Raw genomic sequence first — 9,647 nt, 5'->3', positions numbered from 1 at the left:
CTGGAATATATGGACAGCAAAGACACATACATTAGGATGCTCTCTATTGACTACAGCCCAGCATTCAATACTATCACAGATATCCCACCTCTCCCGGAAGTTCTGGGAGTCTCCCGCATATCGATAGTGGCTCCCTGGCGCCCGGAAATTATATACAATATCAAGGAAATTGATTTTTTTGAGAGGAAGAGGGAGAGGGAGAGCGAGCATCCTGATTGGTCTCTTTTTGTGCTAAGAGTGGTCCCCAAACACCAGGCCGCGAGGAAACAATATGATTTGGCGATATGAAATGATATGAGTCAGCTGCACCTTTCCTCATTCCCTGTCACGCACTGTTGAATTTTAACGCACGCGAGGTCATCAGTGACCCAAGACGTGCAAAGGAATGGGTCTCTGACCCATTTGTGAATGTCCCCGGTGAATCATCCACGTCAGCGCAGGAAAAAGATCAACTCCTCGAGCTTGCAAATGACGGCGGGCTGAAAAGTATGTTTGACATAACATATCTGCTGGCATGCTGGATCAAAGTCAAGGCTGAATATGCTGAGATAGCCACGAAAGCACTGAAAACGTTGCTTCCATTTCCAACATCATATTGCTGTGAAGCGGAGTTTTTTGCAATGAATGCAACGAAAACAAAATTGTGGAATAGGCTGGACATAAGGAACCCCCTTCGAGTATCGCTGTCTCCCATCACCCCTTGATAGGATCGTGTTGTTGCAGGAAAACAAGCCCAGGGCTCCCACTGATTCAGCAATATTGATGTGTTGCAATGATTTTATATGTTCATACGAGGAAAATATGCGCTGTGTGTTTAATATCCAAACGTTACTTAAAATGTTATGATGCTCTTGACTTATAAGTGGTCAATTCAGTGGTCCCCAACCTCCAAGCCGCGAAGAATACAGCGGTGGCTGGAACGCACCCAGCACATCTTTAATAAAAAAGCCAAAATAAACAAGCTAATTAATTAGGTACTGCCCGGCACGTAAGTGTCAGCCCAGATCGTCGCCTCTGATCTGGGCTGACATTTACGTGCCAACCTTTTAGCTTAACCCCTGATTTAAACTAGCTGGCTAGCTGCCAAGGAGCTATGCTATTGATGTCCTACATGATGAGGCCAAACTCCCTGTAGACTTGCTTAAAGTTGTAATAGAATAAACATGATAATATAATATAAGTACATATTTTAATGTCACATTTTCTGCATATACCCAACTTGGTTTACAGATTAGACAAAATCACTAAGCAAAGTATTACATACACCCTTGGAGGTTGACCGGGGGGGGGGGGGGTAGGGGTTCTACCTCCCTGAAATGAGTTTTTTGCAGGGTGGAATGTCTGCTATCATCCCCTCAAAACTAATCAATAAGCTTGAAGTCATTGGCTACAATATCTCCTTGTGTAATTGGATCCTCAATCCCCTCATCTGCAGGCACCAGTCAGTTTGGATTAGCACCAACATCTCCTCCCCGATCTCCATCAGCACAGGTGCACCATTACGAAATTGCTTAGCCCCCTGCTCTACTCACTTCATACTTACAACTGTGTGGCTAAGCACAGCTGCAAAGCCACTGTCATCGGTCAAACCAGCATATAGAAGAGGAGACTGAAAATGTGGCTGAGTGGTGCTACAATAACAACCTCTCAATCAGTGTCAGCAAGACCAAGGAGCTGATTATTGAGTTCAGTACGAGGAAACTGAAGGTTCATGAGCCAGTCCTCATCAGGAGATCAGAGATGGAGAAATTCATCAAATTTATGTTCCTTGGTGTTGTTATTTCAGAGGATTTGTCTTGGGCCCAGCACATAAGTGCCATTATGAAGAAGCATGGCAGCACCTCTACTTTCTTCGAAGTTTACAAAGATTTGGCATGACATTTAAAACTTTAACAAGCTTTTATAGATGTGTAGTGGAGAGTATATTGAGTGGCTGCATTACGGCCTGGTATGGAAACACCAATGCCCTTGAATGGAAAATCCTACAAACAGTAGTGGATACAGACCAATCCATCCTGGGTAAAGCCCTCCCACTGTTGAGCAGATCTGCATGAAACACTGTTGCAGGAAATCAGCATCTATCATTAGGGAACCTCACCACCCAGGTCATACTCTCTTGCTGCTGCCATCAAGAAGAATGTACAAGAACCAGGTTCAGGAACAGTTATCACCCCTCAAGCATCAGGGTCCTAAACCAAGAACCAACTTCGCTTGCCCCATCGTTGAACTGTTTCCACAAACTGTGGACACTTTCAAGGACTCCTCATCTCATATTCTTGATATCTATAGTTTGTTTGTTTGTTTATTTGTTTGTTTGTTTGTTTATTTATTTATTTATTATATTTTGTATTTGCACGTAGATTGTTTGTTCTGTTGAGTGCTGTCTTTCACTGATTCTTTTGTGTTTCTTGGATTTACTGTGCATGCCCTCAAGAAAATGAATCTCAGTGTAATAAATGGTGACATATATGTACCTTGACAATAAATTTACTTTGAACTTTTGAACTTTTTTGTTCTCCTTGCAACCTGATGATGCACTTATCTTTGTATTATTAGCAAAACAGGCTACGTTATGCTCAGTCATTTGAAGTAAGTCATTAATACAGATAGTGAATATTTGAGGCCCCAGCACTGATCTCCATAGACAGTCATCCTAACTTTACATCTTTTGTTATTTAGCTGTTCCCCTATTGAGGTTGTGATGTTGTCTTTTCTATGGCATTTTATAGAAAGTTCTCTGTAAATCCAAGTATACTACAGTTGTTAATTCCCCTTTATCCATTCTGTGATATTCTCAATTAGCCCTGGGTAGGACTCTAAACTGCAACCGGTGATGAGGCTCTGATTGGGGACTTTCAGAGCTTTGGGGAAAGTGGAGTTACCCCATAGTCATTCATTCATTGCTCCCAGGGCCGTTCTGACCTGGAACAGTAGCACCTGCAAAGGTTTCTGCTCAGGATACGAGCGAGGGCCAACAGCAGATTCGGCAGGTTCAGTAACTGAACTTATGACAGAGAAGGCAGATGAGCTAGGACCTCAAATGTCAATGGCTATAGTACAGGTGGATGAATATTTGGGAAGAGAAATGGTGATTCCTTCAGTTCACCCAATGGAAGACAATAGCAAACCACTGTTGCTAGGTACTAGGTTTCCTAGAATCTATTTGCTAAGAAAACCATGGTCAAACTCACAAAATGTATCACACAACAACAGCGTCAAGAGGATCTTCAAGACAATTCTGAAGATGCTTCGCTCGGTAGGGTTGATTCTGGTCAGCAGGGGATCCCTGACCATCATCAAGCTACTGCTCATAAAATTCAAGTAACACAAAAGAAAATTATTACCACTTGGAATGGAGGAACCCTACATCAAGCAGGAAGATTGGACAATGTGATAAATGAAATGGAAAGACTAAAGATCATAAGTCTAATTCTAATTTTGATGACAAGAGCTAAAAGTAAGATACAAGCTGAAATAGGTAAAGAACAATGTGGTTTTGTGAAAGATAAAGGTACAAGAAACACAATATTGATATTAAGGATACTATCAGAATGATCTATTCAAGTGCAAAAAGATTTGTTTACTTGTTTCATCGACTACACAAAAGCATTTGATAAGGTGAAGCACAATAGGTTATTTGAAATATTACAGGAAACTCTAGATCTAGATTCGAAAGACCTCCGCCTAATCAGAAATCTGTACTGGGAACAAACTGCCGCTGTAAGAATAGATGGAGAAGTGAGTCAGTTTACGAAAATCAAGAGAGGTGTTAGACAAGGGCTTGTTTTCTCCCCTGATTTACTTAATGTGTACAGTGAAACAATATTACAAAAAATAAAAGACACCTTCAGAATCAAAGTTGGCGGTGAAAACATCAGTAATTTCAGATATGCAGATGACACTGTGTTAATTGCAAGTACGGAGGAAGAACTACAAAACTTAATTGATATAATTGTTGAAGAAATTGCAAAAATGGGTCTTCAATCAATTGCAAAAAGACAGAATGTATGGTGATATCCAAAAAGAAGGAGAATCCTATCTACAGGCTGAGAATAAATGGGGAAGACATAAAACAAGTACAGAACTTTTGCTACTTAGGATGCTGGGTGACATCAGATGGCAGGTGTGACATGGACATCAAAAGAAGAATAGGGATGGCAAAAGACACCTTTACGAGAATGAAGAGAATAGTGACCAGTACTAAACTAGGCATGACAACCTGCCTCAGAGTACTGAAATGTTACAATTATCCAGTTATGTTATATGGCTCAGAATGTTGGACAATATCTAGTAACATGAGGAAACGAATTGTAGCAGCAGAGATGTGGTTTTTGAGGAGGATGCAAAGAATATCATGGACGAAACGAATATCTAACGAGGATGTCATGAACAGAGCAAACACAACAAGAGAAATAATGTATGAGATCATGAAAAGGCAACGTAACTTCATTGGACATGTGATTAGGAAAGAGGAGTTAGAATGCAAGGTAATTATGGGAAAGATTGAAGGGAAGAAAGCAAGAGGAAGGAAAAGACAAATGATGATGGAGACAGCAGCCAGAGAACTGGAAATGAATACCAATGAATTGATCCACTTGACCCGAAACAGGAGTATGTGGGCCTTGGCAGTCAAAGCTCAAACTGGGCATGGCACCTGATGATGATGATGATGATGATGATGATGATGATATTCTCAATGAACTCTAGCAAATTTGGTGAACATAATTTTCCATTTCATAAAACCATTTTTTGATTTTGAAACATGCTTCTATTAGCTGTTTAATGATAGAGTACAGCCTTTCCTCTGATAACAAATGCCACGCAACAGGCCTATAGCTTCCAGCTTTCTGCCCCTGCTTTTCTTGAATATTTATATTTTGTTTGCAGGTTTTTGCTCCTCTGGAATCTTTCCAGAATCCAGAGAATTTTAATACTTTACAGTCAAAGCATCTACATTCTTTGCAGCCACTACTTTTCAGACCATAGGGTTTAAGGCACTTAATCTGAGAGATTTGTTTGCCTCAAACACAACAAAATCTGGAGATGCCAGAATTCCAAGTGACACACATAAATTACTGGAGGAACTCTGTAGGCCAGGCAGTATCTATGGAAAAGTGTAACCAGTCAACGGTTTGGGCTGAGACCCTTCATCAAGACTGGAAAGGAAGGGGAGAAGTCAGAGTGAGAAGGATGAGGGATGAGGGGAGGAAGAAGTACAAGTGGTAAGTGATAAGTGAAACTAAGAGAAGAGGAAGGGGTGAAGTAAGGAGCTGGGAGTTGCTTGGTGAAAGAGGTAATGGGCTGGAGAAGGGGGAATTAGATAGGAGAGGGTAGAAGACCATGGAAGAAAGGGAAGGGGGAGGAGCATCAGAGGGAGATGATGGCTAGGTCAGAAGATAAGGAAACAGGCGGGAATGGTAAAGAGGGGGCAATTACCAGAAGTTAGAGAAATTGATGTTCATGCCATCGGGTTGAAGGCTACTCAGACAGAACAAAAAATGTTGCTCCTTCAACCTAAGTGTGCCTCATCGTGGCAGTAGGAGGCTTGTTGGCCTTATGGGCCATTAGTTTGCCTGGAACTTCTGTTAACAGAAATAGAGATTGTTTTAAGTTCTTACCTCCCTCTACATCCCTTTGATTTTCTATTATCATTGGAATGTTTCAGTGTCTATTTTTATATTATTTGCTAGTTTCTTCTCAGACTCTGACTTCTCCCTCTTTATGATATTTTGAGTCATTCTCTGCTGGTTTCTAAAAATTACACAATCCTCGGGCTTCCCACTCTTGTATGAGTTGGTGTATATATTGCATGATTTTTCTTTCAATATGACTCCATCCTTAATATATTTAGCTTATCAGAGATAGTTCCTTCTTGTTCTTCCTCACTGCAGTATGACTTAGCTGAGATATTTAAAATGTCTTCTCAAATGTCTACCACTACAGTCTTGTCCTTCAATCTGTATTCTCATTCCATTTTACCCAATTATGTCTTCATACATTTGTAATTGACTGTATTTAAATTTAAAGCAGTGGTTTCAGATCCAAGTTTCTCCCTGTTGAACTGAATTTGACATTTTACCAATCCATGATCTCTCTTTCCTCAGGGATTCATTGCTATGAGATTATTAATTAACCTTGTCTCATTGCACAATATCAGAAGTAATTAAGCCCACTCTCTCCTGAGTTCCTCAGTGCTACGCTCCAAGAAACCATCCTGCATATTCTCTATGATCTTGCCTCAACTCCTACTACTTTGATATTTCCAAATGTTATGATAATTAACATTGCCAATGATTATCATCATTGTATCTGTTGTACATGCCACCATATGTTTGATGTAGACTCTCTTCTACAACAAAGTAAATGTTATTGGGCCGATATACTACTTCCATCAGTGACCTCTTACTGAAGGGGTTCCCAGCCACGTGAGAGGCTGTTTCATAGGGGATGTGAGTGAGCGTGGTGGATGCCTGGAATGCGCTGCCTGGTATGGTGTTAGAGGCAGATGCATTAGAGGCTTTTAAGAAACATCTAGATGGGCACATGAATGTGAGGAAGATGGAAGGATATGGACTTTGTATTGGTTGGAGGGATTAGTTTTTGAGGGATTTGATTTATCTTTTAGCTAGTTTGGCACAGCACTGTGGGACAAAGGGCCTGTTCCTGTGCTGTCCTGTTCTATATTCGAAGTTCTATGACCCATGCCATTAGCCAATTCGTCTATGGACCCCTAGTTGGGAACCCCTGTCTTACTAATACTATTGCCTCATTCCACCTGAACAGGAACCCTTTGCCAGCATTAGTGGAGCAATCAATTTACACCTTCGAAAAGGAACTTGAAAGGTATTTGAAAGAGCAGGCTGAGAAAAAACTAAGGGAAGCTTATTGCTTTTTTGCAAATTTGACTTGATGGGTCAAATGCCTCCTCCTATGCCTTTGTGATTCTGTAATCTTGAAGCAGAAGGAAGACGTGTAGTTGTAATAAGAACCCATCTGGTGAACACATCCTCCAAGAGGATCACAACCTTATCATAGGGTTTGGAGGTTTGCATGCCTCAATGATCCAGAGAGCTATGTTGGCTAGCATCAGGGCCTTGCACTTCAGCTCTTGCTAGGATCACTCATGCCAAACAGGTCAAAGGGTAGAGGCCAAACTAAGAGTTTTCCACCAGACCTCCAGGTTTGGAGGGTTCAACTCAGGGCTTACAAGCACGACTGGTCGAAAAAATTTGTTACGGAAACATTAATGAAGAATCCTTCTCTACCTACGTGCGCCAGTATGGACAGAGATGGAGGGCCCTAAACACCAGTGGCATAATGGGCATACGTAACTAAGTTAAGATGTGCAAATGCAAAAAGGTCATTTTCCAGATTGATATGGGTTTAAATAATTAAAATATTGTTTGAAATATATAGCAAGTAAGTCAGAATCAAAATGATATTTGGATATATCATTTAAGTCCTGCTTCTATAATTGTAACTTACTGTTGTTTGTCCCAAATAGTACATATTTCAGACAAAGATGGACTTGATATCAAGCCAGCTTTGTCTGGTGAATTATAGACTACACTGGTTAGAGTTCTCTTAGGTATACCGAGCTTTAATCATAAATTGAAGCTTTAATTGAGGTTTGGCTCCAGCTGGTGTAGACTTTAAATCATAAATTGATGGCTTCATTGAGGTTTAATTCAATATAACTGATCTGCAAAGCTGAAGAGAATGCTTGACTCCTACTCTTTTTGTATTTAAAATACATTAATCTCTTCAAAGAATTCTTGTTTGTTCATAAAATGCTTCCGCACTTACGGAAAATATGCAGAAGAGAATGCTAAATTGGAACTATTTCCACTGTTGAGGATGTGGGTGGTTTGTGGCTGTTTACTGATCCAAATTAAAAAGAATTCTGATGATTTTGTCTTTCGTACAGTATCTAATTGTTCAGTATTTCTACCACTTTTGAGCCTGTATGCACCATTCGAAACAGGTAGGGGTGACAATGTTTTGAAGAGCTGCAGTGCAAAACATGGCAACAGTAGTTTGAAGTAGAGCAGTTAGGGGTGATTTCATAGAAAGTGGGAGCAGACATATGTTAGTGCAGCTGTCAAATTGAGTCTTGCATGTTTTATTGCCTTCTCAGTCATGGGTCATGGGTTAAGGGTGAAAAGTAAAAAGTTTAAAGGGAAGATGAAGGCTGGTGATAGCGTAGAACAAGCAGCAATTGGTAGATGGAGGTTCGATTTCAACAATTAAGAGGAATTTGGATAAGTACATGGATAGGAGGAGTATGGAGGGCTATGGTCCAAGTAGAAGCCAGTGGGAATAGGCAGATTAATAGTTCGGCATGCACTAGATGAGCCAAAGGGACTGTTTCTATACTGTAGTACTCTATAATGCTCTATAACTCTAGTATATCACATAATGAATTGGCACAGAACATTCAGCTGGGAGAAATGTGTTAGTTAGGAGTCAGATGATCACTGACCTGTCTCAGGGCTCATCTCTCCACCATCTAGGACATGTGCAGGAGGCAGCACCTCAAGAAGTGAGCATCCATCACTATCAACATTCAGGACGTGCTTCCCTCTTACTACTCCCGCCAGTAAGGAGCCTGAAAACCCACAGCTAACAGTTCAGGAGCAGCCTCTTCCTCTCTACCATTAGATTTCCCTGTGGTCCATGAGCTCTTCTCATTATTCCTTTTGGCACTATTTTCATAATTTATAATAACTTTATACTTCCTGCACAGAACTGCTAATGCAAAACAACTTGTGGTTCATGTAAGTTGTAATAAACTCTCTGACGGTGGTGTCTGAAAAGAGGATGCTGTCCAAGTCGCATGCCATCTTGGACAATGTCTCCCATCCACTACATAATGTACTGGTTGGGCACAGAAGTACATTCAGCCAGAGACTCATTCCACCGAGATGCAACACAGAGCGTCATAGGAAGTCATTCCTGCCTGTGGCCATCAAACTTTACAACTCCTCCCTTGGAGGGTCAGACACCCTGAGCCGATAGACTGGTCCTGGACTTATTTCATTGCATAACTTACATATTGCTATTTAGTTATTTATGGTTTTATATTGCTATATTTATACTGTATTCTTGGTTGGCGCAACTGTAACGAAAACCAATTTCCCTCAGGATTAATAAAATATGACTAAGACTACTATGACTATGACTAAAGCTGAGGCTGATTATTGTGTCAATTCTACATAGTCCTCAGATCCCTGATATTTCCAAAATTTGTCTGCTACCTTTTTAAATATCACAATAATCTAGGCTCAACAACCTTTCAGAATAGGACATCAACCACCCTAGTAAGAAAAAGCTCCTGTGTACTTCTGTTTTAAATGACTATTCTCCCTCCTGAATCTTGTAATTATGTCCCGTCATTTGGATTCTCTGATCATATAGACAACCTGACATCGAGCCTGTCGTGCTCACTCAGGATCTTGTATTATAACCCTTTATTCTTATCAACTACGAAGAGTAGTGACTGAATTTCTTCAGCTGCTTGTGATAGTACTTATTTCTCATTCCAGGAATTAGCCACGTGAATTACTTTGGCAATGCAAGTAAGACATTCAGAATCAGAATCAGAATCAGGTTTATTGTCACCGGTGTGTGACATGAGATTTGTTAAC

The sequence above is a fragment of the Mobula birostris genome, chromosome 5, assembly GCF_030028105.1.
Source record: "Mobula birostris isolate sMobBir1 chromosome 5, sMobBir1.hap1, whole genome shotgun sequence".
NCBI classification, from domain to species: Eukaryota; Metazoa; Chordata; class Chondrichthyes; order Myliobatiformes; family Myliobatidae; genus Mobula; species Mobula birostris.
This window is presented reverse-complemented; position numbering follows the sequence as displayed.